This window comes from Nyctereutes procyonoides, unplaced genomic scaffold (assembly GCF_905146905.1).
Source record: "Nyctereutes procyonoides isolate TBG_1078 unplaced genomic scaffold, NYPRO_anot_genome, whole genome shotgun sequence".
NCBI classification, from domain to species: domain Eukaryota; kingdom Metazoa; phylum Chordata; class Mammalia; order Carnivora; family Canidae; genus Nyctereutes; species Nyctereutes procyonoides.
In genome coordinates, this window is record NW_026575120.1 from 14,357,530 (window position 1) to 14,384,728 (window position 27,199).

Below are 27,199 nucleotides of genomic sequence, written 5' to 3' on the forward strand. Positions count from 1 at the left end.
TACACTATTAGCAAATGGAAAGAATTTCAGAAGTTCTAGAATTGCAAACAAATGAGTACAAGAGCATACAGGAAATCAAACTGTCCATACCACTCTATAGTGGAAAGAGGTACAGAGGGGTGTTAGCACTCTTATTTTTTAGCATTTATTCTGGGCCAAGAACTTTATACATTATCTCATTTAATCCTCATAACAACTCCGCAGGATAGGTATGGTGACTCCTGGTTCATAGGTAAAAGAAACTGAGCTTCAGAGGGGTTAGGTGCCTTGCTTAAATCATATAGCAAAGGGGGCAGAATTACTATTTGAATCTAAGTATGTCTGACTCTATAGTCTGTGATTTTTCACGTTACCACTTCCACTTCACTCAGCCATAACTTCCGAGAGAATTCAGTTCTTTTGTTCATGTACCTTATTCCTGATGACTGCCAAAATAACACTTAACTATTCCATAATAACCACCACTAACACCTAAATAGCACTTAGTATGTACCAGGAACCATTCTAAGTGCTTCACATATGGTACTACATTCAATCCTCCCAACAACCTTCAGGTAGATGTTAATATTAGCTCCCATTACAGACCAGGAAATAGAAGTACACCAAGGTTAAATGACTTACTCAAGCGCACAAGACTAGTCATTAATCAACAGAGCTGGGATATTTGATCTACAGTCTGGTTTCAGAGTTGGTGATGCTAACCAACATAACATACTGATAATGCTGATAAATATTAGGAACCACTTCTTTATGCATGGCTGAAGAGTTGAAACATCACTTTAATTTGACCCTTGCAAAAATGCATAGCTCACAGACATGAGAACTGGATGTTCTAAAACTCTGTAAACAAACACAGGCAACTATACAGGTGGAATTCAAAAGTTCTTCAAACCTCCAACTCAGGCAAGTTAAATACTGACATTTGACAAGATGCAACATGTGTTTTTGGGCCTTAAAACTGTCATATACAAGATCAGCTTCCAGATTAGTCTCCCAAATTATAGTCTACAGAGGTTTTCAGGCATATGTATTCAGAGACTATGGCTTCTGATGTTTCTGATTTAGTTCCAAATACAAACTTTTAAGAAGTCTGGTATTATCCCCCCTTTTCTTCTCTAGCCCTAGAATCAAATATTTTAGTTTGAACTGAGAAAAGAAATAACACTACCATCTTACAATTATAGAATATTTTCAATGCATTCTTATTTGATCCTCAAAACAATTCTGTAAGGCTGACAGAGTAGGTGTTAGCTTAATTTTTTAGATAACTAGATTTAATATTTGAGATGCTAAATTTTCCAAGACTATAAAGCTCATTAATGATTAAATCTGAAAAAGAATCAATCTCTTGCCTTCTTTCTAATCCTGCCTCTTTACAACATCTAACTGCCAGAGAATATCCAGCTACCCAAAGACAACCATACTATGAGTGTCATATGTTCAAAACTAAATGAACTGTCCTTTCCCTAACTCAGTTTTCCTTTCAGACTACCCCAGATTTGTCATTGCTTCCACCATTTTTCTAGCTTCCTAGGCTAGAAGCCTCATGTTGCCTGGGTGGCTGGTTCTTCCCCCTCTGTGAAGCCATAAAGTGAAGCACTTAACAAATCTTGTACGTTCTTTTATTGAAATCTCTGATTTCTTCTTGATCCATGTCAGGCCAGGCCCTCAGCACCTTAATCCTGAACTATGACAACTGATTTTCTAGATATTTCTAATCTTTAACTTCTTCCTGCACAGCAGTTGGAAGATGTGTCCTTAAGCCAAACTTTGATGAATCTATTCCCATACTAAGAAACTCTAAAGCTCCATATTATATACCAAGCCCCTTCTAAGCCTTTCAAAGTCTTCCATAATCTGACTTTCCTACCAACTCAAATTGTATATGCACAAATAAAATTTTCTGAGCATCCACTGGTCCAAATAATTGTAAGATGTGGCCTTGCTAACATAATACACTTTGTTTAATCCTAATGAGCAAAGTATTATTCCCATGTTACAGAAGTAAAGAAATGGCACTCAAAAAGATCAAGTGATCTGCCTTTAATCACATAGTCAACAGAAGTTGAATAAAATGGTGAAATTCAGAAATACAGTGCTCTTTATATGGCAGCTGCCACCTCACCTGCAAATTATCCATGCTTTGCATTTTTTCCCAATATGTTCCATAGCTGCAATTCAAATACACATCTGACAGCTTCTCTTGTATCTCACAAACATCTTGAAATACCTAATAATGAATTTAGTTCCTATTCACTTACATGTGTCCTTCCTCCAGCCCTTCCTACAAGGAAAAAAAGAAATCTCCATCTATCAGTTGTCCAAGCCAAAAACCTGGGACTATGATAAATCCCTTACCTTCACTCCTGCTCTTACCCAATGTATTAGTAAACTCCTAGAGTATCTCCAAAGCATACATCTCATATTTGTCTATTTCATTCCATATCTTTTCTTCTTCCCACTAGTCCAAGCCCCTCACTTAGTCTATTCCATAGTTACCTTCTCAGTCTTCATGCTTCTCCTGCCTATGATCTATTTGCCCATATAACAACCAGTCACTTTTTAACAATTAACCCAATCATTTGACTACTCCTCAAAACATGGCAAGAAAAATGAATTACTGCTATACTCAACAACAGAGGGCTCTCAAAGTGTCATTCTGAGTGAAAGAAGCCAGACACAATGATTCCATTTATATAGTACACAGTGTGATTTCATTTATATAAGGTTCAAAAAAACAGGATAAAGTTAAAATTAACTCTATGGAGGGACACCTGGGTGGCTCAGTCAGTTAAGCATCTGACTTTGGCTTAGGTCATGATCTCTCAGGGTCCTGGGATCAAGCCATGAGTCTGGTGCTCTGCCCTGCAGGGAGTTGGCTTGAGGATTTGCTCTCTCCCTGTGCCCCTCCCTCTGCTTATTCAAGTGCTCTCTCTCTCAAATAAACAGACAAACTGTGGAGACATCTGTCAGAACAGTACTTACTGGAGGTGGGGGAGCAGGCTATAACACTGGATAAGACCATAAGGGAGGTTTCTGAGCTGCTGGTTATATTTAATGTATTGATCTACATAGTAGTTACATAGTCTTAAGCAAAAACCAAAGAACAAACCTTCAGTGCTCTCCCAATGCACTCAAATAAAATCCAGACTATTTATCATGCCCAGCAAGTTCCTGCATAGTCAGACCTCATTTTACATTTCCAAAATTATTTACCAATACTCTGCTGCAAGCACCACATTCCAGTCACATTGGCTTCTTTTCAGTTTCTCAGATGTGCCAACTTCATCTTTGCAAACAGGATTTTCACATATGCTACTCCAGCTACCTGAACACACACATAATCCCTCCAAGAGGCCTTCTGAGATCCCATGCTCATTCTATTGACTAAGCCAATTTTTCTCCTTATAGCATTTACCATAATATATGTCACACAAATATGTGTTTAGCTTCTTATTGTCTGTCTCTCTTACTCGATTACATGCTCTACAAAGGCAGAGATGGGGAGAGACCATGTATGCCTTACTCAATATTGCTCAATTAATAAATGAAAGAAACAGACCCTGTCCTCTAAGGGCTTATAACTAGTATACCTCCATTTACCTGCCACATTTCTGGGGATATTACCCTACAGTATAACTTTACTCACCCACTAATTCCTTGTTTGTTAAAAATGTGTTATGCCCATTATAAAAAGTAATAAATAAATATTTACAATATTGATACCCATAGTTACATGATCAATTGATCTACCACAAAGGTGGTTATTCAAGGGGAGAGGACAGTATTTTCAACAAATGGGGCTGGAACAATTGACTAGATAATGGTACAGAACCCTTATACACAAAAATAACTAAATTAGTTCATAAAACTAATACTAAAGTCAACATGATAAAACTTCTAGAATAAAAACAGGGACAAAATACAACACTGAGTTAGGGAAAAATTTTCTTAAATATCATGCACTATGAAAGAAAATAATTGACAAAATGGACTTCAAAATGTAAAACTTTTGCTTTTCAAAGGACACAGTTAAAAAAAAAAAAAGGTAATTTAAAGTGATAGCCATGAGAACAGGGAAAGATGGCAAAGTAGGAAGATCCTGAGCTCCCGTTCTGCCACAGACACATCAGGACAACTACATGTCATGCAACTCACTCTGAAAACAACCTGAAGACTAGCAGAACAGATCATCCACAGCTAAAGACATAAAGAAAAGGCCACAATGAGAAGGGTCGGAGGGGCAGACACACGGTCGGGAATCAAACCCCTGGTGCAGGGACCTACAAGTGGGAGGGATATCTAGGCACAGATGTGCAACCTGAGGAGGGGATCAAGCCCCACACTGGGGACCCGTGGCCTTGGGGTTGTACACTAGGAAGACAAACTCCCATAATGTCTGGCTTTGAAAATCCTGAGCTAACTCTCAGAGATCCAGAGGGCTACAGAAAATCAAGACTTTGTTCTTAAAGGGCCAACACTAGGTCACTTGGTTTGATGCTGCATAGCAGCATCAGTTTGAAAATGCCTAGGTTATAGTGAAGGAGATTTATTGAGATTTTGGACATATGCTGGAGACACAGGGATCTGTGACAGCTTTCTCCAGGAATGGAACTGCTGGTGAGCCATTTTTCTTGCCCTCCTTCAGCCTAGTTGGCTGGACACCTGCAGGAGCCAGGCCTGATGCTCTCCATCTACCCTGCTGATACCACTGGCTGGCTCTGGAGTTCCCCTGTGGACCTACCCCATCCAACCCACTCATCCCAGCAGGGGCCCCTCCAGAGCAGCTCCTACCCCACCAAACCTATAGGCAGCTTCCACCAGGAGCAACACCTCGCAAAAGGACTACTACCCCACCACACTCTGCAGGCAGCCCTGATGCAGGATCAGTGCCCCTTCAAAGTGACTTCTGCCCCAGGGAAGGGGGTGAGCCAGCTCTGCCCACTAGCATGCCCACAGCAGTTGTGGTCAGGCCTCTCAGTCAGCTTTGCAGGGGGCCAGCTCAACCCACTGCATGTCTTCAGCACCTACAGTCAAACCTCTCAGTCAGCTGTGCTGGGACTGACTACACCACAACCAGAAAGCTTAAGGGACAGCCCTGTTGAGGGTCAGCCCTGTCCACCAGTGCATCTGCAATGGTCATGGCTGGTTACTGCTGACAGCTGGACTTAGGGACAGCCCCGCCCACCAACAGCACACCCATAGCAATGAGGGCCCAGTCACAACAGGAGGACATATGCAAAAAAAATAAAAATAATAAAAATAAAATAATAAATAAATTATAAAGGAGGACATATGCAGCCCAAACAGGGGACAACTCTGGAGCACCTGGTTCTGGTGAAAAGGGCGACTCACTATAGAATGTCTTCCAAATAAGGCAATTACTTTTAAGACCAGGAGACATAACTGACATACCCTAAATACACTGAAACAAACACAGAGAGTCAGACAAAACAGAAGACAGAGGAATATGTTCCAAATAGAAGACTAAGACAAAATCTCCAAAAAAGAAAAAAACAAAATACAGATAAGAAATCTATCTGATAAAGAGTTCAAAGTAATGGTCATAAAGATTCTAGCCAGACTTGAGAGAAAAGTGGATGAACTCAGTGAGAACTTCAACAAAGAGACAGAAAATATAAAAAAGAGCCAATCAGATCTGAAGAATATAATAGCTGAAATGAAAAATCCTAGCGGGAGGGGTGCCTGGGTGCTCAATCAATTAAGAGTTTGCCTTCAGCTCAGGTCATGATCCCAGGGTCCTGGGATTGAGCCCCCCGTCAGGCTCCCTGTTTGGTGGGAGATCTGCTTCTCCCTTTCTCTCTGCCACTCTCCCCAGCTCAGTCTCTCTCTCTCTCTCTCAGATAAATAAAATCTTAAAAAGAGAGAGTGAGCGAGAAATACTAGGAGGAGTCAACAACAGATTAAAGGAAGCAAAAGAACAGATCAGAGATCTGTAAGACAGGGCAGTGGATAGCACTCAAACTGAACAGCAAAAAAAATTTCTTTAAATGAGGATAGGCTGGGGCACCTGGTTGGCTCAGCTGGAAGAATGTGCGGCTCATGATCTCAAGGTTGTGAATTCAAGCCCCATGTTGGGTGTAGAGATTACTTAAATAAATAAATAAAAACTTTTTTAAAATTAGGAAGGTTAAGGAACCAACAGAACAATATCAAGCACACTATAATTCACATTATAAGGATCGAAGAAGAAGAAGAAGAAGAAGAAGAAGAAGAAGAAGAAGAAGAAGAGGAGGAGAAGGAGGAGGAGGAGGAGGAGGAGCGGCAAAGAACTTATTTGAAGAAATAACAGCTGGAAATTTCCCTAACCTGGAGAAAATAGACACTCAGGTCCAGAAAGTAAAGACACCCCCAAACAAGCTGGACCCAAAGAGATCCACACCAAGATACACCGTTATTAAAATATCAAATATTAAAAATAGAGAATCTTAAAAGCAGCAAGAGAAAAGCATATAGTTATCTAGAAGGAAACACCACAACATTATCCACTGATTTTTCAGCAGAAACCTTACAAGCCAGAAGAGAGTGCATGATATAGTTAAAGTGCTGAAAGGAAAAAAAAAACCTACATCCAAGAATACTCTCTCCAGAAAGGTTATATCACTCAGAATTGAAGAAGAGAGAGAGAGTTTCACTGACAAATAAAAGTTAATGGAATTCATCACCACTCAACTGATCTTACATGAAATTTTTTTTAAAGATTTTATTTATTTATTCATGAGAGATACAGAGAGAGAGAAGCAGACAGCCAGCCAGAGGGAGAAGCAGGCTCCATACAGGGAGCCCAACAAGGGACTCAATCCGGGGACTCCAGGATCACGCCCTGGGCTGAAGGCAAGCGCTAAACCGCTGGGCCACCCAGGGATCCCCTTACATGAAATATTAAAGGGGTGGTAGGGAGGAATGTTAAAGGGACTCCTTTAAGCAGGAAAAAAAAGGCACTAACAGGAAGAAAATTATAAAAGGAATAAATTTCACTGGTAAAAGCAAATATAAGTAAAAGTAGTAAATAAATCACTTATAAAGCTAGTATGCAGATTAAAAGACAAAAGTAGCTAGGCACCTGGGTGGCTCAGTTGTTGAACATCTGCCTTTGCCTCAGGTCCTGGGATCAAGTTCCACATCAGGCTTCCCACAGGGAGCCTCCTTCTCTCTGTGCCTATGTCTCTGCCTCTGTGTGTCTCTCATGAATAAAATAAATAAAATATTTTTTTTAAAAAAGACGAAAGTAGTAAAGTCAACTATACCTACAAAAATCAGTTAAGGGGTACAAAAAATAAAAAAAGATGTAAAATATGATGTTATATATATGACATGTGAAAGAGGGAGTAAAAATACACATAGGATTGAATTTAAGCAACCATACACATAGGATGTTATTTATGAAACTCACAGTAAACACATACCAAAAAACTATAATCAATACACAAAAAAGAAACAGAAATCCAAGCATAACACTTAAGAAAGTCATCAAATCATGAAGAAAAAGAGCAAGAGAAAAAAGGAACAGAGAACTACAAAAAAAAAGTGGAAAAAATGAACTAAATGGCAATAAGTACATACTTATCAATAATTAAACATAAATGGACTAACTGCTCCAAAAGACACAGGGTGACCGAATGGATAAAAAACAAAACCTATATCTACAATGTCTACAAGAGGCTCTCACTTAAGACTCAAAGACACATACAGACTGAAAATGAGTAACTGGAAAAAGATATTCCATACAAATGGAAAAAAGGAAAAGCTGGAGTAGTAATATTTCTATCAGACAAAACAGACCTCAAAATAAAGACTGCAATAAACAGTAAAAAGGGCATTACATAATGATAAAGGTATCAATCCAAAAAGAGAATATTACAATTGTAAATATTCAATGTACCAAACATAAAGCACCTAAATATATAAAACAAATATTAACAGACATAAAAGGAGAAATTTGACAGTAACACAATAATAGTAGGGGATTCTAATTCCCCCATGTATATTAATAGGCAGATCATCCAGACAAAAATCAATAAGGAAACAGTGGCTTTGAGTGATACAATAAACCAGATGGACTTAACAGATATATACAGAACATTCCACCCAAAAAAAATACCAGAATACCCAAACAAGCCAGATCTTTTCAAGTGCACACAGAACATTCTCTAGGATAGATAACATGTTAGACCACAAAGCAGTCTCAATAAATTTAAGAAGACTGAAATATCAAGCATCTTTTCTGACCACAACAGTATAGAACTAGAAATCAATTACAAGAAAACAACTGCAAAAAACACAAACACACAAGAAGCTGAAGAACATACTACTAGTAAACAACCAATAGGTCAAGAAAGAAGTCAAAGAGGAAATCAAAAAACACCTGAAGACAAATTAAAATGGAAATATAATGGTTCAATAGAGGGAAAGTTAGAGCAAGACAGGCTTAGCAGCAGAAACAAAAATCTCAAATAGTCTAACCATACACCTAATGGAATTAGAAAAAGAAAAAGAAAAGAAAAAAAAAGTTAGTAGAAAAAAAGAAACAATAAAGATCAGGGCAGAAATAAATGAAATAAAAACTAAAAAAAAAAAAAGTAGAAAAGATCAATGACACTAAAACCTGGCTTTTTGAAAAGATAAACAAGATTGATAAACTTTTAGCCAGACTCAATAAGAAGAGAACTCAAATAAATAAAATCAGAAATGAAAGAGGAAAAGTTATAACCAACACTGAAGAAACACAAAGGATTATAAGAGGGGCAGCCCTGGTGCTGCAGTGGTTTAGCGCCACCTGCAGCCCAGGGCGTGATCCTGGAGATCCGGGATTGAGTCCCATGTCGGGCTCCCTGCATGGAGCCTGCTTCTCCTCTGCCTGTGTCTCTGCCTCTCTTTCTCGCTCTCGCTCTGTGTCTCTCATGAATAAATAAAATAAAAAATCTTTAAAAAAAAAAAAAAGGATTATAAGAGACTACTATAAAAATTACATGGCAACAAACTGGATAACTTAGAAGAAATGGATAGATTCCTAGGAACATACAATCTTCCACGACTGAAGCAGAAAGAAAAGAAAATCTGAACAGATCAATTATGAGTAATGAAATTGAAATGGTAATCTAAAAACTTGCAAGAAACAAAAGTCCATAACCACCAGGTGGCTTCACAGGTGAATTCTACCAAACATTTGAAGAAGACTTAATACCTATCCTTCTCAAACTATTTCAAAGAAATAGAAGAGGAAGGAATGCTTACCAATTCATTTTATGAGGCCAGCATTAGGCTGAGATCAAACCTAGACAAAGATACTACAGAAGAAAAAGAAGAAGAAAATGACAAACCAATAGCTCTGATGATCACAGATGCAAAATCCTCAACAAAAGGTTAGCAAATAAAATTTAACAATACATTAAAAAGATCAGGGACGCCTGAGTGGCTCGGTGGTTGGGCATGTCTGCCTTCAGCCGGGGGCGTGAACCTAGAATCCAGGACAAAGTCCCGCTTCAGGTTCCCTGCATGGAGCCTGCTTCTCTCTCTGCCTGTGTCTCTCATAAATAAATAAAAATAAAATCTTAAAAAAAAAACATTCACTACAATCAAGTGAGATTTTTCAAGAGATGCAAGGATGGTGCATTATGTACAAATCAGTCAACATGATACGTCACATTAAAATGAAGGATAAAAATCATAGGAACATCTCAACAGATGCAGAAAAGAATATGATATTCATTCATGATAAAAACTCTCAACAAAGTGGGTATCAAGAGCACATACCTCAACATAAGACAACATGTGAAAAACCTGCAGCTAACAACATATTAAATTATGAAAAGCTAAAAACTTTTCCTTTAAAATCAAGAACAAGACAAGGATGTCTACTCATGCCACTTTTATTCAATGCAGTTCTGAAGTCCTAGCCATAGCAATTAGGACAAGAAAAAGAAATAAAGGACATCTAACAAGGAAGAAGTAAAACTGTCATTATTTGCTGATGACAAAAAAAACAAATAATCTGATTAAAATAGGCAAGAGGACCTGAAGAGACATTTTTCCAAAGACGACATACAGATGGCCAACAGACACATGAAAAGATGCTCAACATCATTCTAATTATCTGGGAAATGCAAATCAAAATCACAATAAGATATCACCTCACACCAGTCAGAATGTAAAAACAAGAAATAGTGTTAGTCATGATGTGGAGAAAAAGAAACATTTGTGCACTGTTGGTGAGAATGTAAACTGGTACAATTGCAATAGAAAACAGTATAGAAGGCAGCCTGGGTGGCTCAGTGGTTTAGCGTAGCATTCAGCCCAGGGCCTGATCCTGGAGACCCAGGATCGAGTCCTGTGTTGGGCTCCCTGCATGGAGCTTGCTTCTCCCTCTGCCCGTCTCTCTCTCTCTCTGTCTCTCATGAATAAATAAATAAAATCTTTAAAAAAAAAAAAAAAGAAAACAGTATAGAGGTTCATAAAACTAAAAATAGATACGATACAATCCAGTAACATCACTCTGGGCCAAAGAAAATAAAAACACAGGCCTCGGTAGCTTAGTTGGTTAAGTGTCTGCCTTTGGCTCAGGTCATAATCCCGGAGTCCTAGGATCAAGCCCCACATTGGGCTTGATCACATGAATAAAGATGTGATATATATACCCAGTAAAATAGCCATAAAAATAATGAAATCTTGCCATTTGGATAGATCTAGAGGATATTATGATAAGTGTGAAGTCAAAGACAAATACTATATGATTCCACTTATATGTGGTATCTAAAAAACACAAAATATGAGCAAACAAAAAAACAAAAACAAAAACAAAACACAAACCCAACCAAAAAACCCAGAAACTGCTTATAAACACACAAACTATTGGTTCCCAGAGAGGCAGGGGGTGGGAGTATAGGCAAAACAGATGAAGAGGATTATTAGGTACAAACTTTCAGTTGTAAAATAAGTAGGTCATGAGGATGAAAGTACAACATAGGAAATATAGTCAATGATATTTTAATAAATTTGTATGGTAACAAATGGTAACTATACTTACTGTGAAGAGCATTTTATAATGTAAATAATTGTTATATCATTGCATTGTACACCTTAAACTAATATTTTATGTCAACTATACTTCAATTTTAAAAAAAGGAAAAAAAAAAAAGAAAAGGTGCATTATAGGCAGGGGGAAAATATTTGCAAAACACATATCTTACAATTAACATCCTTTATTCTTACATTCTAGGAAATACGAAAAGATCCACTAAGGGTTTCTGGGCAAAAATGGGACAAGTGAATGACAGTTTAAATATTTGTTACTCCACAGATTACTTACTAATTGCAAACAGAAACACATACAATAGATCTGGCAGGCATTATTTTAAACAAGTGATTAAACATGGCATTACCAAAAGCGGGACAACCTGGCATTATGGGCCTCATCATGTGATTCATTAACACATCGTCATCTCCTAAGTATTCTTCCCAATGCTTAAACTAAATCTCACAATGAGGAAACAATCAGACAAATACAAAATATGGAACATTCTCTCAGGCAACTGGCCTGGGCTCTTCAAAAAAGCTAAAGTTATAAACGAACAAAAGAGGGAAAGATTCTTCTAGATTTTAAGAGATTTAACAACCAATGTAATGCATGAACTGTGATGAAATCATAAATTTAAATACACAAGTAAAAAAATGTATTTTGGAGAAAACTTAGAATTTCTATGGACTGGCCATTAAAAAATGGAGCTATTCATTCTCAAGGGTATGATAATAGTATTCGGTTTATATAAGAATGTCCTTATTCTTAGGAGAGCCATGCTGAAATATTTCAAGTGCCATGGGAGCACAACTTTCAAATGTCTCGGGATTTAAAAAGTACATATAAAAAGAGGCAAAATGTTAACCATTGGCTAATCTAGGTGTTGACCGTAATACTCTTTTAACTTCCCTAAACCATAAAAGTAAAAAGTTGGGAAAAAACAAAATAACTTGGTTAGGGTTTGGAAGAAATTTTGAAAAGAAAAAGCTCAGCTTCTTAAAGTGGTAAAAGCCTGCATTAAAACTTGGCACCATGGCACCTGGCTGGCTCAGTTGGTAGAGCATGCAACTCTTGATCTCTGAGTTGTGAATTCAAGCCCTGCATTAGGCATAGAGATTATTTAAAATCAAAACAAGACAAAACAAAAAAACAATTGACACCATATTCTGACCAAGCCAAATGTTCTACATTGTTACCTTTTCTAGAAAGTCAAAGCATGAATAGAGCCATGCTTTTTCATATTATACCTCCAAATGATACAATAATACAACCAAGAAAAGTTTTGGTAATTTTTAAAAGAAAGACATTTTAGGACTATAAATTCTCCTATATAGTGATTTTTGTGTGCACTGGAGTCTGACAGCTAGGTTCCAAACAGCACACACACCAATTGATCTAAATAGTTAAGACCTTGAGACGCCTGGGTGGCTCAGCGGTTGAGCGTGGGCCTTTGGCTCAGGGTATGGCGTGATCCTGGGATCCGGGATCCAGTCCCACATCGGGCCCCTTGCAAGGATCCTGCTTCTCCCTCTACCTATGTCTCTGCCTCTCTCTCTTTGTGTCTCTCAAGGATAAATAAATAAATTTTAAAAAAATAAATAAATAGACCTTAACGAATTAAATGGCTCTCTAGCAAGCACTGTGGTTGAAAATATAGGCTCAGAATCAAACTGCCAGGTTCAAAACCCAAATCTAAGGCTTATCAGCTATGTGACTTTGGCAACTTAATCACCTTAGATCTGTTTCCTTACCCAGAAACTGTTTATTTGTAATTGTCTACTTTATACAGAACTGTTGAAAGAATTAATAGTTAATCTGTGAGCAGTACTTTGGACAGTGCCTGGAGTATAGTTAGAGCTCAATACTTGTTGGCTATTATCAGCAGTCAGTGTGATGTTGGGTACACAGAACTTGTGAAAAACCTGATCTCCGGCCTAGAGGCATTTACAATCTCTTTAGTATACTAGATGAGATTTTATGGGCAAGAGTCATAAAATAGTAAATAATGTGAACAACATGAATCAGAAGGTGACTAAGAATTAAATTGTGTAACCATCACAATTAAAACTGACATTTAAGAAGAACAATGTTCACTAGGCAAGGAGGCATTCGGGCCATGAAAGACAGGCAGGATTTGGAAGTTAGGCGTTTTGCACCCTCTAATTTTAAAACCACTCAGTATAGGCCACCAAAAATCCTTACACCTTTATCCTTAATAAATCCCTAATAAAGATGGTATGTTTTATTTTTTTGTATTACTAAAATAAAAATAATAATGAAGGCTAACATTTGAGTGCTTATTATGTCAAACCATCCTCACTGCTTCACGTTTATTTTTTACTCCTTTTTACCCCCTTTTGAGTAAATAATGATGCCTATTTTACAAATGAAACACAAAGAGCAGAATGACTAACTTGCTCATAGACAGACATCCCATAAATCAAAGCCTCTCTGTTCCACAGCGATAGCTCTTAACAAGTAAACTAATTTCTCAAAATCTCTAAGTATATAAATAGCAACAATAACAGCAAAAATACATTTTACACTTCACACTTCCCCAGTCTCACTCCCCAGAATTAAAGTTTGGTGGAAGAGGGGATCCCTGGGTGGCTCAGCGGTTTGGCGCCGGCCTTTGGCCCAGGGTATGATCCTGGAGTCCCGGGATCGGGTCCCACATCGGGCTCCCTGCATGGAGCTTGCTTCTCCCTCTGCCTGTGTCTCTGCATCTATCTGTGTCTCTCATGAATAAATAAATAAAATCGAAAAAAAAAAAAAAAGTTTGGTGGGAGACTAAATAATGGTAGTTTGGCCAGCAGAGCACTCAAAAGCCCTCCAAGCAAGGTCTCTCTACCTAGGTCTCCAGTCACTTCTGTACACTAGTAATGTTAGACTACTGGGAATTAGTATACACACGATGATTTCATACCACTGTGCCTTTACCAATGTAATCTCTGATACCTAATACCCCTTTTATACCTTTTTTTGCTTGACTTTTAACCATCTTCTGAGCTCGGAAAGCCATTTTCAATAAGTAGTCCCTTAAGCTCTAGGTTAGTCTGAGTAACTTTCCTTTATGTTCCTAAGATACACTATATATATATATACCTCTTAAAATAACTCAGAAAAAAATCTGTTTATGTGATTTTCTTTTAAAAAAAGGAAGTAATTTTATTTATCCATGTGTCCCTAAAGAGCCCAAAGTGAAGGCTAAGAGGTGGGGCTTAATGAGTATTTAAACTGAAATGTATAAACTCAAGGGAGTTATTACACATAAACAAAATGCTTTACACAGTTGTTGAGGATCTTTCCATGCAGAATATAAGAGAATATAAACACGGTTATAGTCTCCACAGGTAATATCCTTGACAAAATTTGACTGATAACTGCTTACCTAGCCACTACAGATCATCCGTAGTTCTGGGCTAAACTTACCCAAAAGGTTTAAAGCCCCAAGGGACTGGAATGAAATCAAATCAATTTCCAGAGTCTATCAACCCAACAAAAGACCAAAAGATATCAAAAATTTCAAATAAGCATATTTACTTAAAACCCTAGAGTTATTAAAACTATAGATCTGAAATTCAGAATGTAGAAGGTCTCAAAAAACAATTTTCAGTCACAGTTAGTTGAATAGGCATGAATACCAATCTTAATTTTCTGAACTTATTCCAGTAATTACCAACCATCCTAAAACACAAAGCTACATGATATAAAACATTAGAAATGTTATGGCTAAAACAATAGGGGAATATAATGAATGTAATTTCTACAACAGGGAGGAAGGGAATGGTCTTCCTTTATCCCAGGTAAACAAGGGATCCAGATGTTTTTTATGTGAAGTGTTGCAAGGAACATTTCTCAAGGTTTATGATAAACTCACAGTTTATATGTGTTTCTATAGTAACAGGAATGGAGTACACAATTTTATTTATTTTAAATAAAATAAATAGTTTTATAGTTTATTACTATAGTAATGAACCAGTAATGCTGCTTCTTGAAAACCTGGCATTTTTATTGTTTGGTAATTTCTGCAACAAAACGTTATTTAAAAAAAAAATTTAAACCTATAATGTTTAAAAATTAAGGGTAATTTTCTCCTGGAGCAAAAACTTGAAATGTAGTACATAAAAGCAAGCTTAAGTATACACTCTTTGGGGTATAACAAGAGAAAGCTACCAAATATACTGACATACTGATTTCTAACAAAATGATCACTCATGTTTGACAATTAGATCTTGTATTTGAAATCAATTTAATACAAACACACATACTTGATCACCCCCCCAAAAACCTCTTAACTATAACTCATTGACAGAATATGAAGATTTCTAGATACTGCATCAAGGGAGGTTTTTTCTAAAATTTTATTTATTTATTTATTTATTTATTTATTTATTTATTTATTTATTTAGAGAGAGAGAGAGAGAGAGAGAGAGAGAGAGAGAATGCAAGAGAGAGCACAAGTGGGGCCTGGGGAGAACAGAGGGAGAAGCAGGCTCCCTACTGAGCAGGGACCCAGGACCCCAGGATCATGACCTAAGCCAAAGACAGACACTTAACTGACTGAGCCACCCAGGTGAGATTTTCACCATATTATTTTACCCTCCAAATTTACACCAAAAAGAAAATGAGAGAGGGGAATTAATATTTTTTTTAAATATGGTTCATTGGCGCACCTGGGTGGGTCAATCATGGTTATGTTTGTCTTCCACTTGGGTCATGATCCCAGGGTCCTGGAATCAAGCCCCACATGGGATCTCTGCTCAGCTGGGAGCCTGCTTCTCTTTCTCCCTCTCCCTCGGCCCCGCTCCCCAGCCCCTGCTAGAGCTCTCTTTCAATCAATCAATCAATCAATCAATCAATCAAATATAGTCCATTATTTTCAGTACATAGGTTTTCTGGGTGAAACCTGAGACTCGGGCAGCCCAGGTGGCTCAGCGGTTTAGCGCCGCCTTCAGCCCGGGGTGCGATCCTGGAGACCTGGGATCAAGTCCCATGTGGGGTTCCCAGCATGGAGCCTGATTCTCCCTCTGCCTGTCTCTCTCTCTCTCTCTCTCTCTCTCTCTCTCTCTGTGTGTGTCTCTCATGAATAAATAAATAAAAAATCTTAAAAAAAAAAAAAAAGAAACCTGAGATTCTTTAAGGTTAAAATTTGAGAAATATGCTTAATCTATAAGAAGGGTGCCTTGGGACGCCTCGGTGGCTCAGTGGCTAAGCATCTGCCTCAGAGAATGATTCCGGAGCTCTAGGATCAAGTCCCGCATCAGGCTCTCTGCATGGAGCCTACTCCTCCCTCTGCCTGTGTCTCTGCCTCTCTCTGTCTCCCATGAATAAATAAATAAGATTTAAAAATAAATAAATAAGATTAAAAATATATATATATATATATGAAGGGTGCCCAATTCCATTAATGCCAGGGGTTTATTTTTTTTTTTTAAGATTTTATTTATTTATTCATGAGAGACACGGAGAGAGAGAGAGGCACAGAGACACAGGCAGAGGGAGAAGCAGGCTCCATGCAGGGAGCCCGACATGGGACCTGATCCCGGGTCTCCAGGATCACACCCTGGACTGAAGGCGGTGCTAAACCGCTGAGCCACTGGGCTCCCCAATGCCAGGGTTTTAAAAGAGACTTCATTCTTTTTGGTTCTGTGTTCTATTCAGATTTTAATTTAATGATATGATCAGAATGATCCTTTGACTATAAGTTAAATTCTGTACTGCCCATTTTGGTTTTCATAATTTAAAAATCATTTAATTATTAATAATGTAGTAACAAAGGTGTATTATTAAAAAAAGAACAGAGGTTTGTTTTTGTTTTATTATATCTGCTTTAAAACTACAAGGAATGCCTGGGTGGCTCAGTGGTTGAGCATCTGCCTTTGGCTCAGGGCGTGATCCTGGAGTTCTGGGATCAAGTCCCATATCGGGCTCCCTGCAGGGAGCCTGCTTATGTCTCTGACTCTGTGTCTCTCATGAATAAATAAATTTTTTTTAAATTAAAAAAATAGGGGATCCCTGGGTGGCGCAGCGGTTTGGCGTCTGCCTTTGGCCCAGGGCGCGATCCTGGAGACCCGGGATCGAATCCCACGTCGGGCTCCCGGTGCATGGAGCCTGCTTCTTCCTCTGCCTGTGTCTCTGCCTCTCTCTCTCTCTCTCTCTCTCTGTGACTATCATAAATAAATTTAAAAAAAAATTTTTTAAAAATTAATTAATTAATTAATTAAAAAAATAAAACTACAAGCTATTCAAGAGGACCTGGGTGTCTCAGTCAGTTAAGCGTCTACCTTTGGCTCAGGTCATGATCTCAGGGTCCTGGGATCAAACCCCATGGGGGTGGACTCCTTGTTCAGCAGGGAGTCTGCTTCTCCCTCTCCCTCTGGCCTTGCCCCTACCCAGGTTCATGCTCTCTCTCACACTCTCTTTCAAATAAATTTTAAAACAAAACAGAACAACCTTTAAGCCATTTGACCTTTTTGGAAGTAAGCAGGAAATAAATGTTATTAAGGAAACCAAACACACACCTTTAAAAAATCATCGAACATAAACTGCTACCAATAAGCATAAACAGGATATAAATTACACTAAAAATCAATTTTCTTCCTTCACAAGCCTTCCTACATTTTAACTTCAAAAAATAAAAATCAAGGGTGAGGGTGGAGATTACAAGAAAAAAAAAAAAGAAAAAAAATCAACCATTTGGTTCTAAGAACTTGACCACACCTCTATAGAACCAAAAAGGAAATGAATAACAATGTTTACCTTTTATTCACTAAAAGCAGCCAGAATTGATAATATCTAATCTAGCTCTGTTATAGACAAAAGACAATAACCAAATCTGGTACAGTGACTACACAACTCAATATCAATCTTTCAAACAAAAAGGGTCCTGCTTGAAAATTTTTAGCAAGGAAACAGAAATAAAATTACAAATGGAAGTAGTTGTTCCATTTGTCTTTACATGATCTTATCCTTTATGGGAACAAAAAATTTATCAGATTATAAGATGTACTCTTTTATCCACAAACAAAAGTACTTTTAATAGTATCTAAGTGTTACATAGTTGGTAGTCACAGCTAACCACAGCTGTAACCACAGTGGTATAGCAGCACATTATTTCTGACTGAAATTTGGGCATTTTCTCTCAATTTGTTAAATTCCCATGGATTTTATGCTTGGACTTCTGAAACTTTGAGATGATGCTAACTCTTCTGGTACTTAACAAATTTTTAGTTTCCCTCTGACATTTTTAATGAAAATTGGAGGATGTCAAAATTATGAGGTTTGAAAAGACTGCTGGTCAAACTTCTGAAGCATTTAAAGACATTTATTACAATTCTGGTTGAGACTAACTCTTTGAAAGTTTAATGCTATGACTTAGGGGAAAACAACTTTTCTGAACTATGTTTCAGTCATTATACTAATAAAGCATCAATTCTCCAAATGACACAAAAGCCTCACAACATTTTAGTATGTTAAATAAATGTTCTATATTAGTAAACCTTATCTGGGTATCTTGACTTAAAGGTACTTTCCGTGGCAGCCTTTTAAAAAGAACTCTCAGCTGCTGACTAATTTCTGAGTTAAACTGGAAAATCTGCTTGCATTAAAAAATAAACAATTCAGGAGAGAATGTTTTCTCTTTATATTTTCATGTGATTTTACTCACTTATCCACCAAGATATAAAGCAAATTGTATCATTTTTATACAATTACAGACAACATCCAAATCAAAGTAGTCTCACTCCATCTATGTCTAATAAACTCAAGATGTATCAACAGATGAACAAAATCCTTGTAGAATTTGCTACATGACATTTACTCATTACTAACTAAGCAAAGTGCAAGATTAGCCACATTCTTCAATAATGGAGAAATACAATGTGAATTTGATGCTTAAACAATAAAAACAAAACAAATAAATACTAGTAAGATTTTCTCTTCTTTCTCCCCCACTAAGGTACAGTATTTTTGTTCTACTTTCTTAGACAGTATTATTCCTAGAGAATGTCCCGCTAATCTATCAATTTTACTCAATTTAAATAAGAATGCTATCATCAAAGGCTACATATTGTATGATTCCATTGGTATGACATGTCCAGAATAGGCAAATTCATAGCAACAGAAGATTAGTGGTTGCCAGGGACTGGGAGGATGGAGAAATGGAGGCTGACTGCTAATGGGTATGGGATCTCTCCTTGAGGTGATGAAAATGTTCTGGAATTAAGGGTGACGGTTGCACAACTTTGTGGATATACTAAAAACCACAGAATTGTATAAGGGAGAATTGTATGATATGTGAATGATATCTTGAAAAAAAATGCTCTAAAAGCATCAAGAAAGCACTGGTGTATGTTTCCCAACAATAAAGTCTATAATATCCATTCAAAGGATGACTGGTTTGGGACGCCTGGGTAGCTTGGCAGCTGAGCGTCTGCCTTCAGCTCTGGGCATGATCCTGGAATCCCGGGATCGGGTCCTGCATCAGTCTCCCTGCATGGAGCCTGCTTCTCCCTCTGCCTGTGTCTCTGCCTCTCTTTCTCTCGCTGTCTCTTATGAATGAATCAATGAATCAATGAATCAATAAATAAATACAATCTTAAAAAAAAAGAATGACTGGTTTGTACACACATTAAATATGCTTAAAATAAAAAGCTTTATATTTAAGCTACAGTAATTAAAAGGTGAGATGCTGGCAAACAGTAAGATCCTAGGCCAGCCCGGGTGGCTCAGCAGTTTAGTGCTGCCTTCAGCCCAGGGCCTGATCCTGGAGACCTGGGATCGAGTCCCATGTCGGGCTCCCTGCATGGAACCTGCTTCTCTCTCTGCCTCTCTCTCTCTCCCTCTGTGTCTCTCATGAATAAATAAATAAAATCTTAAAAAAAAATCTAAACAAAAACAAAACAGTAAGATCCTAGACACAGATCCAAGCCTGTATGGAATTTGGCATGTAACTGAAGCAGTTACACATTAGTGAGGATAGAAGATTCAAAGAATGGGATGGATAAGTGCTTATCCATGTAGGAAAAAAATTAGATCCTCACCATATAGGATACTAACTCCAGATGGGTTAAAGATCAAATATAAAAGGTAAAACTTAAAAACTTTTATGAAAAAACAAAAAACAGGGATCCCTGGGTGGCTCAGCGGTTTAGCGCCTGCCTTTGGCCCAGGGCGCGATCCTGGAGTCCCAGGATCGAGTCCCACGTCAGGCTCCCGGAATGGAGCCTGCTTCTCCCTCCTCCTGTGTCTCTGCCTCTCTGGCTCTCTGTGTGCCTATCATAAATAAATAAATAAATAAATAAATAAATAAATAAATAAATAAATAAATAAATAAATAAATAAATCTTAAAAAAAAAAGAAAAAACAAAAAATAGAACAGGAGATTTTTTTTTTTTTAAGATTTTTATTCATTCATGAGAGACACACACAGAGAGAGGAAGAGACATAGGCAGAGGGAGAAGCAGGCTCCATGCAGGGAGCCAGATGTGGGACTGGATCCCGGGTGTCCAGGATCACACCCTGGGCTGAAGGCGGCGCTAAACCACTGAGCCACCCGGGGTTGCCCAGAATAGGAGATCTTTACGACTCAAATGATAACAAGTATAAAAGTGATTAATAAAATCAGAATCTTACTTAAAAAAAAAAACAAAACAAAAAAACAAAAAACTGTGCGCCAAAGTTACAACACAAGTGAAAAGACAAGCCCCCAGATGGGGAGAAGATAAAACGCAATGCATAAAACAAAGCTGCTTTCTACCTTCAAACCTTCTTCCAAATCTACCTATTTCTTGCAATGTTCACTGGCTCTGCCTTATCATTTTTCTTCTAGATTAGAGCATCAACTTCCAAACTGTTCTTCCTGCTTCTCAAGGTGTCCACCTTCAATCTGCTCTCTGTAGCACTGACACTATTTAAAAACAAAAGCAAAAAAACTCAACTTCCCATGGCTCTCCATGCTTAGGATAAAATCCAAAGAGCAGAAGACTCTTCTTGATTTGCCCACTGTCCGGCCTCCTCTCCTGTTGCTGCAGCTTTCTCACCTTGCCCTCCACTATTCTAGCACCTCCTCTCTCAGCTCAGGGGCACGTGGGTGGCTCCATCGGTGAAGCATCTGCCTTTGGCTCAGGTCATGATCCTGGAGTCCCAAAATCAATCAATCCCTGCTTTGGGCTCGGAGCTCAGCAGGGAGTCTGCTTGAGGATTTCTCTCCCTCTGCCCCTCCTCCTGCACACATTTTTTTTCCTCTAAAATAAATAAATCTTAAAAAAAGAAAAAAAAAAAGCTTTCTTGGCTTAGCATCACAGGTTCCAAATATCTAGATTATTAGAAGGATCTTTCTTGATATGTTGCAAAACTAAATTATAAGCATTAATGAAAGCACACTACATAATTCATGGAAATAAAAACAATTCAGACACTGGACAATATAAAAAGACTAGAACTCTATGTTAAGGATGTGGGACTACTTCATCTCTGAATCCCCAGACCAACAACCATGCCTGACACATTATCAATAAACAAATCAATTGTATAACAAAAGGAAGTATCACAGTAAGGGGCCATAGGATTGGCTTAACAATGGTAGATATTTTAATGAGTTCTAACCATTTGCTAGTTTTACTGAAATGCCACAGGCTGTTTGTTAGCAGAATGCATTTAGAACTGACTATATAGATTTGTTTTTTCCTTCTTAAAAAAGGTCATGAATAAAGCTGGAATGTATCTGCACTATAATTATACATCCAACACAAAACTAAACTAGAAACAGATAATCAGGTCACTAAGAGGGAAACACAACAAAACAAAATTTGCCCCAATTATTTTTAAGCTTTTTCTAGGGATCCCGGGGTGGCGCAGTGGTTTAGCACCTGCCTTTGGCCCAGGGCGCCATCCTGGAGACCCAGGATTGAATCCCACGTCGGGCTCCCGGTGCATGGGGCCTGCTTCTCCCTCTGCCTGTGTCTCTGCCTCTGTGTGTGTGTGTGTGTGACTATCATAAATAAATAAATAAATAAATAAATAAATAAATAAATAAATAAATAAATAAATAAATAAAATTTTTCTAAAGTTATTATGTAAGCTTATTATATTTTATCAAGTAATCTTTTCATTAGAAACAAGAGAAGATACTTTTTAAAAAAGATTTTATTTGAGAAACAGAAAGGGGAGAGGGAGAGGAAAAAGCAGACTCCATGCTGAGCAGGGAGTCTGACACAGGGCTCAATCCCATGACTCTGAGATCATGACCTGAGCTGAAATCAAGAGCAGGGTGCTTAGCCAACTAAGCCACTCAGGTGTCTCCAGAGTAGAAGATACTTGATTAAATGCTGAAAATACAGAGTATACACACATCACACACAGAATTACTGACTGACAAAGAGATTTTTCTCCCAGGAAACTAAATGTTTACATGACACTCACTACCATGAATCTAATAATTCTACAAGCATATATAAATTATTAATATATTAGGGTTCATATTTTTTAAAATAGTAGGTTATAATCAAATAAATGTCTTTTAATGTATAAAATCTGAAGTCATGGGACACCTGGGTGAGTTAGCCAACTCTTTGTTTCAGCTCAGATCATGACCTCAGAGTGGTGACATGAGCTCCGTGTGGGGCACCACACTCAGTGTGGAGTCTGCTTGAGATTCTCTCTCTCTCTCTCTCTCTCTCTCCCTATGCCTCTCTCCCTCCCCTTGCTCTCTTTCTAAAATAAATAAATCTTAAAAAAAAACCTACAGTCACTATGAATGATATCAAGAGAAACTGTTACAATATTACCACCATTGAGCATAACACATGATAAGAATCCAGAACTCTAATGACTTTCCTTTTTCCAAATCATTTAGAGATGAATACAAAACTTGTACTAAACACAAAATCAATTTATATTAGAATACCAAGCTACATTTGAGGTGTCTTTGAGTAATGTTAGCATTCAGAGAACTGCCAAATGTGTTCAGATATCTGAAATTCATATTTATCTTTAATTTCCAAGGCAAACAGTAGCAGTGCCATCTTTAATCATGGGAAAACCAACCAACCATCAAAATCAAAGTAAACTGACCCTTGAACAACATAGGGGTTAGGGGCTAATGCCTAGTGCAGTCAAAAATCTGCATATAACTTTTGACTTGCCAAAAATTTAATTACTAATGACCTATTTTTTTAAAAGATTTATTTATTCATGAGACATACAGAGCACAGAGAGAGAGGCAGAGACACAGACAGAAGGAGAAGCAGACTCCCTGCAAGGAGCCTAAAGCAGGATTCAATACACAGACCGGGATCACCCCTGAGCTGAAGGTAGATGCTCAACTGTTGAGCCACCCAGGCATGCCACTAATGACCTACTGTTGACCTTACTGATAACATAAACAGTTAACACATATGTTGTATGTTACATGTATTACATATTGTATTTTTTCAATAAAATAAGCTAGAGAAAAACGTTTGGCTATTAAAATACAGTCAAGGGCAGCCCCGGTGGTGCAGTGGTTTGGCGCCCCTTGCAGCCCGGGGTGTGATCCTGGAGACCCAGGATTGAGTCCCATGTCGGGCTCCCTGCATGAAGCCTGCTTCTCCCTCTGCCTGTGTCTCTGCCTCTCTCTCTCTCTCTCTCTCTGAATAAATAAATAAATAAATCTTTTAAAAAATAAATAATAAAATAAATAATAAAATACAGTCAAAAGCACAGACCAAAATTGCAGCATTAGTGTTTGCTGTAAACAGGACTTCAACTTCATAATCTAAAATTAGGCAGACAAAATTTAAATACGTAATGTTCTTTGGAAATCTCATCAAACTGTTGTGTTATGCTAATCTCTAAAATCACTAACATTTCCCAAAAGTCAAATATGACTTACCAAATCAAATTTGGTCTTTTGTATCTAGACTTTATATAACTCATTGATCAAGAAGTAATACAAAATTTAAATATATGACTGAGAATTAGACTAAGAAAGCAACACACTTATCATTAAGTTCACACTCCAAAACGGGGTTTTCCACCTTCAGCACTACTAACATTTTGGGCCAGATAATTTATTGTGGGGGGCTGTCATGTGCACTAAAAATGTGTAGTAGCATCCCAGCTTCTACCGACTAAATGACAGTAGTACCCCCTGCTAGTACTAATAATCAAAAATGTCTCCAGACATCAGCAAATGTCCCCATGAAGGCAAAATCACCTCAGGTTGAGAACCACCGCACTAAAATGACGTTAACTAAAATGTAAATGCTTACTATCTCTGAAAGGAATTACGGATGAGTTGTTTTCTTTTTTTACTTTACAACTTTTATAGATTATATAATTAGCATATAAAATTTTAATACATTTTTCAAATGAAAAAATACAATTTACTAACTATAATTATACTAATTAATATTAATATTGATATTAATATTTATTCAGCTTGTATCCAATTTTTTAATGACTAATGGTCACAGATGTTTTCACAAATATGAAACATTTGGATGGAAGTATTCAAAATGTTTAAAAAAAATACCTGCAACTCAGAATAGACGCACAATTTTATCTATATAGGAATCTCTTGAAATTTCAAATGAAAAATATTTTAAAGATGCTTTGAGTAAAACATCATCATTTACTGAGCACTTATGACATCTTGTTCCAAGTGCGTTACAAGAATTACAACATTTAGCCATCAGAAAAACTCTGTAAAGTGAACATTAGCATCTCCATTTTACAGTTGTGGAAACTGAAAAACAGGTTAAGTGGCTTGTCCAAGGTCACACACATAAGTGATAGAGCCAGGAGTCAAATCCAGACAGTCAGTCTTACTTCACTACCTGCACTGTTTACCACGTTATACTGTCACTGACCATTAATCCACTTTTCTGTCATGTCTGTATTAGTTCAGAAAGGCAATGTTTATTGCTTCAAAAAAACATCATTACTGTAATTAACAAAGCCAACATCTTCAACATAGAGGCTATGATAAAATAATGCCCCCCTACCACATGCCCATATTCTAACCCCTAGAACCTATTACCTTATGTGGTAAAGGGGACTCTGCAGATGTAAGTAAGGATCTTACAACGGAAAGAGTATCTTGGATTATCTATATGGAGCCAATGTAATCACAAGGATCCTTGTAAGTGAAAAAGGAAGGGAGAAGAGTCAGAGTTGGAGATCTGAAGACATTACATTGGCTTTGAAAACACAGGAGGGGAATCATAAGCCAAAGAATGCAGGCAGCCTCTGGAAGCTGGAAAAGTCAAGAAAACAGATTCTTCCCTAGAGCCTCCAAAAGGAATCACCTTACTGAAATCTTGATGTTAGCCCCATGAGACTTCTGACATCTAGAACTGAGAGATAGTGATCTGTTGTTTCAAATTTTGTTGTGTTTAAGCCACTAGGTTTGACATCATTTGTTACAGAGGCAACAAGAAACTAATAGAGTCTTCACTGAAAGCATTTCTAAACACTCGTTTTGTTGTCCTTAGTTCCATTGCCATCCCTATAAAGCATATAACAGGGAGAAGGGAAATTACCATAGATTCATGAACTTAAGATTTGGGGAACCTCAAACAGAAATATCATTTTAGGGCAGGCTGGGTGGCTCAGCGGTTTAGCGCCGCCTTCGGACCAGGGCATGATCCTGGAGCCCGGGATTAAGTCCCACATCGGGCTCCCTGCATGGAGCTTGCTTCTCCCTCTGCCTGTGTGTCTCTGCCTCTGTGTGTGTGTGTGTGTGTGTATGTGTGTGTGTGTCTCATGAATAAATAACTAAAATCTTTTAAAAAATAAATAAAATAAAAAAGTTATTTGAGAGATAAAGAGAGAGTGCTCTTGCAAGTAGCACATACAAGTGTGTGCGGGGGTGCGCAGAGGGAGGGGAAGAAGCAAACTCCTCCCTGAGCAGGGAGCAAGGCAGGGCTTGATCCCAGGACTCTGAGATCATGACCTGAGCCAAAGGCATACACTTAACTGACTGAGCCACTTAACTGACGGATACGGCTTTAGGCCCCTAAAGTACTGTTTTTAAGTTTTCAATTTCTGACAACTAAAATTACTGAGCCATACTGACTTTTGCGAACAACTTTCACCAAAGTATGTAGAGGATGGTTGAGAAAATGTGCAGTAGTAAAGATAGCACTATGGTAAAAGCCATTTAAAAAATCTATTAATTTAAACATAGGATAGCCAGTTAAAAAAGAAAAGCCTTGCATAGCCCTCCAAAAAAAACTATATCACATCAGTGCTTTTCTAATGAATAACCTCTGGATGGAAATACATTTTGTAAAGGTAAATAACAATAAGTTCCCTAAATAAAAAGGCTTTCATTCACATCTTAAAACACTACCTATTTAAGAATATGTATAAATAAAAATAAAATCCTTTCCACACTGGGACCGTGGGTGGCTCAGTGGTTAAGCATCTGCCTTTGGCTCAGGGTGTGATCCTGGAGTGCTGGGATCAAGTGCCACCCCAGCCCCCAATAAAGCTGTGGGGGGGGCGGCAGCTTCTCCCTCTGCCTCAATCGGGGCAGCTGCTTCTCCCTCTGCCTCAATCTCTGTGTCTCTCATGGATAAATAAAATCTTAAAAAAAAAAAAAAAAAAAAACCTTTCCACACTTACCACGTTGGCATTTAAAAATCAGAAATTAAATCACCTAATTTACTGTAAGAGAATCTTTGATTTCCGACTACTTTTTAAAAAGTATTTTATTTATTTATTTGAAAAAGTGAGAGAGAACACACAAGCAGGGGTAATGGCAAAAGCAGACTCCCCAGTGAGCAAGGAGCCTGATGTGGGGGTTCAATCCCAGGACCCCAGGATCATGACCTGAGCCAAAGGCAGATGCTTAACAGTGAGCCACCCAGACAATCCGATTACTTGCAGATAAGTCATTATCAGCCAAATACTGTTTATATCAGTTAAAGTGCCTATGTCCCCTACACAGCGATGTTCATCCATAGACCATAAGTCAAAACAACACATCGGAAAATCAGGAGTAGGCAGGCAGTTCTCGTGGAATGGTTCTCCTACCATTCTAACCAATGGTATAACAAATGACTTTGAGTAAACTCCTTAATCTCTAAGAGGTTAGGACATGAGGCTAAATACTCAAAAACTGACTATAGAAATATTTTCTCACTTTTCATTTTGTCAACTCTATGATGTTTTAGG

At 37.8% G+C, this 27,199-nt stretch overlaps 1 protein-coding gene across 5 annotated transcripts in view; it reads right to left on the reverse strand.

Moving 5' to 3' along the window:
* The window catches only part of NSD3 (nuclear receptor binding SET domain protein 3), a 119,120-nt gene that overhangs the window by 77,053 nt on the left and 14,868 nt on the right, over nt 1-27,199 (reverse strand). Inside the window, exon 1 of one of the 5 annotated variants that reach the window (XM_055334684.1) lies at nt 2,126-2,370. The exons of the other annotated variants lie outside the window; for them this stretch is intronic. The gene's annotated coding sequence lies outside the window, so the exon portion shown is untranslated. Of the gene's footprint in view, nt 1-2,125; nt 2,371-27,199 lie in introns of those variants that run through there. 5 annotated transcript variants of the gene reach the window in all.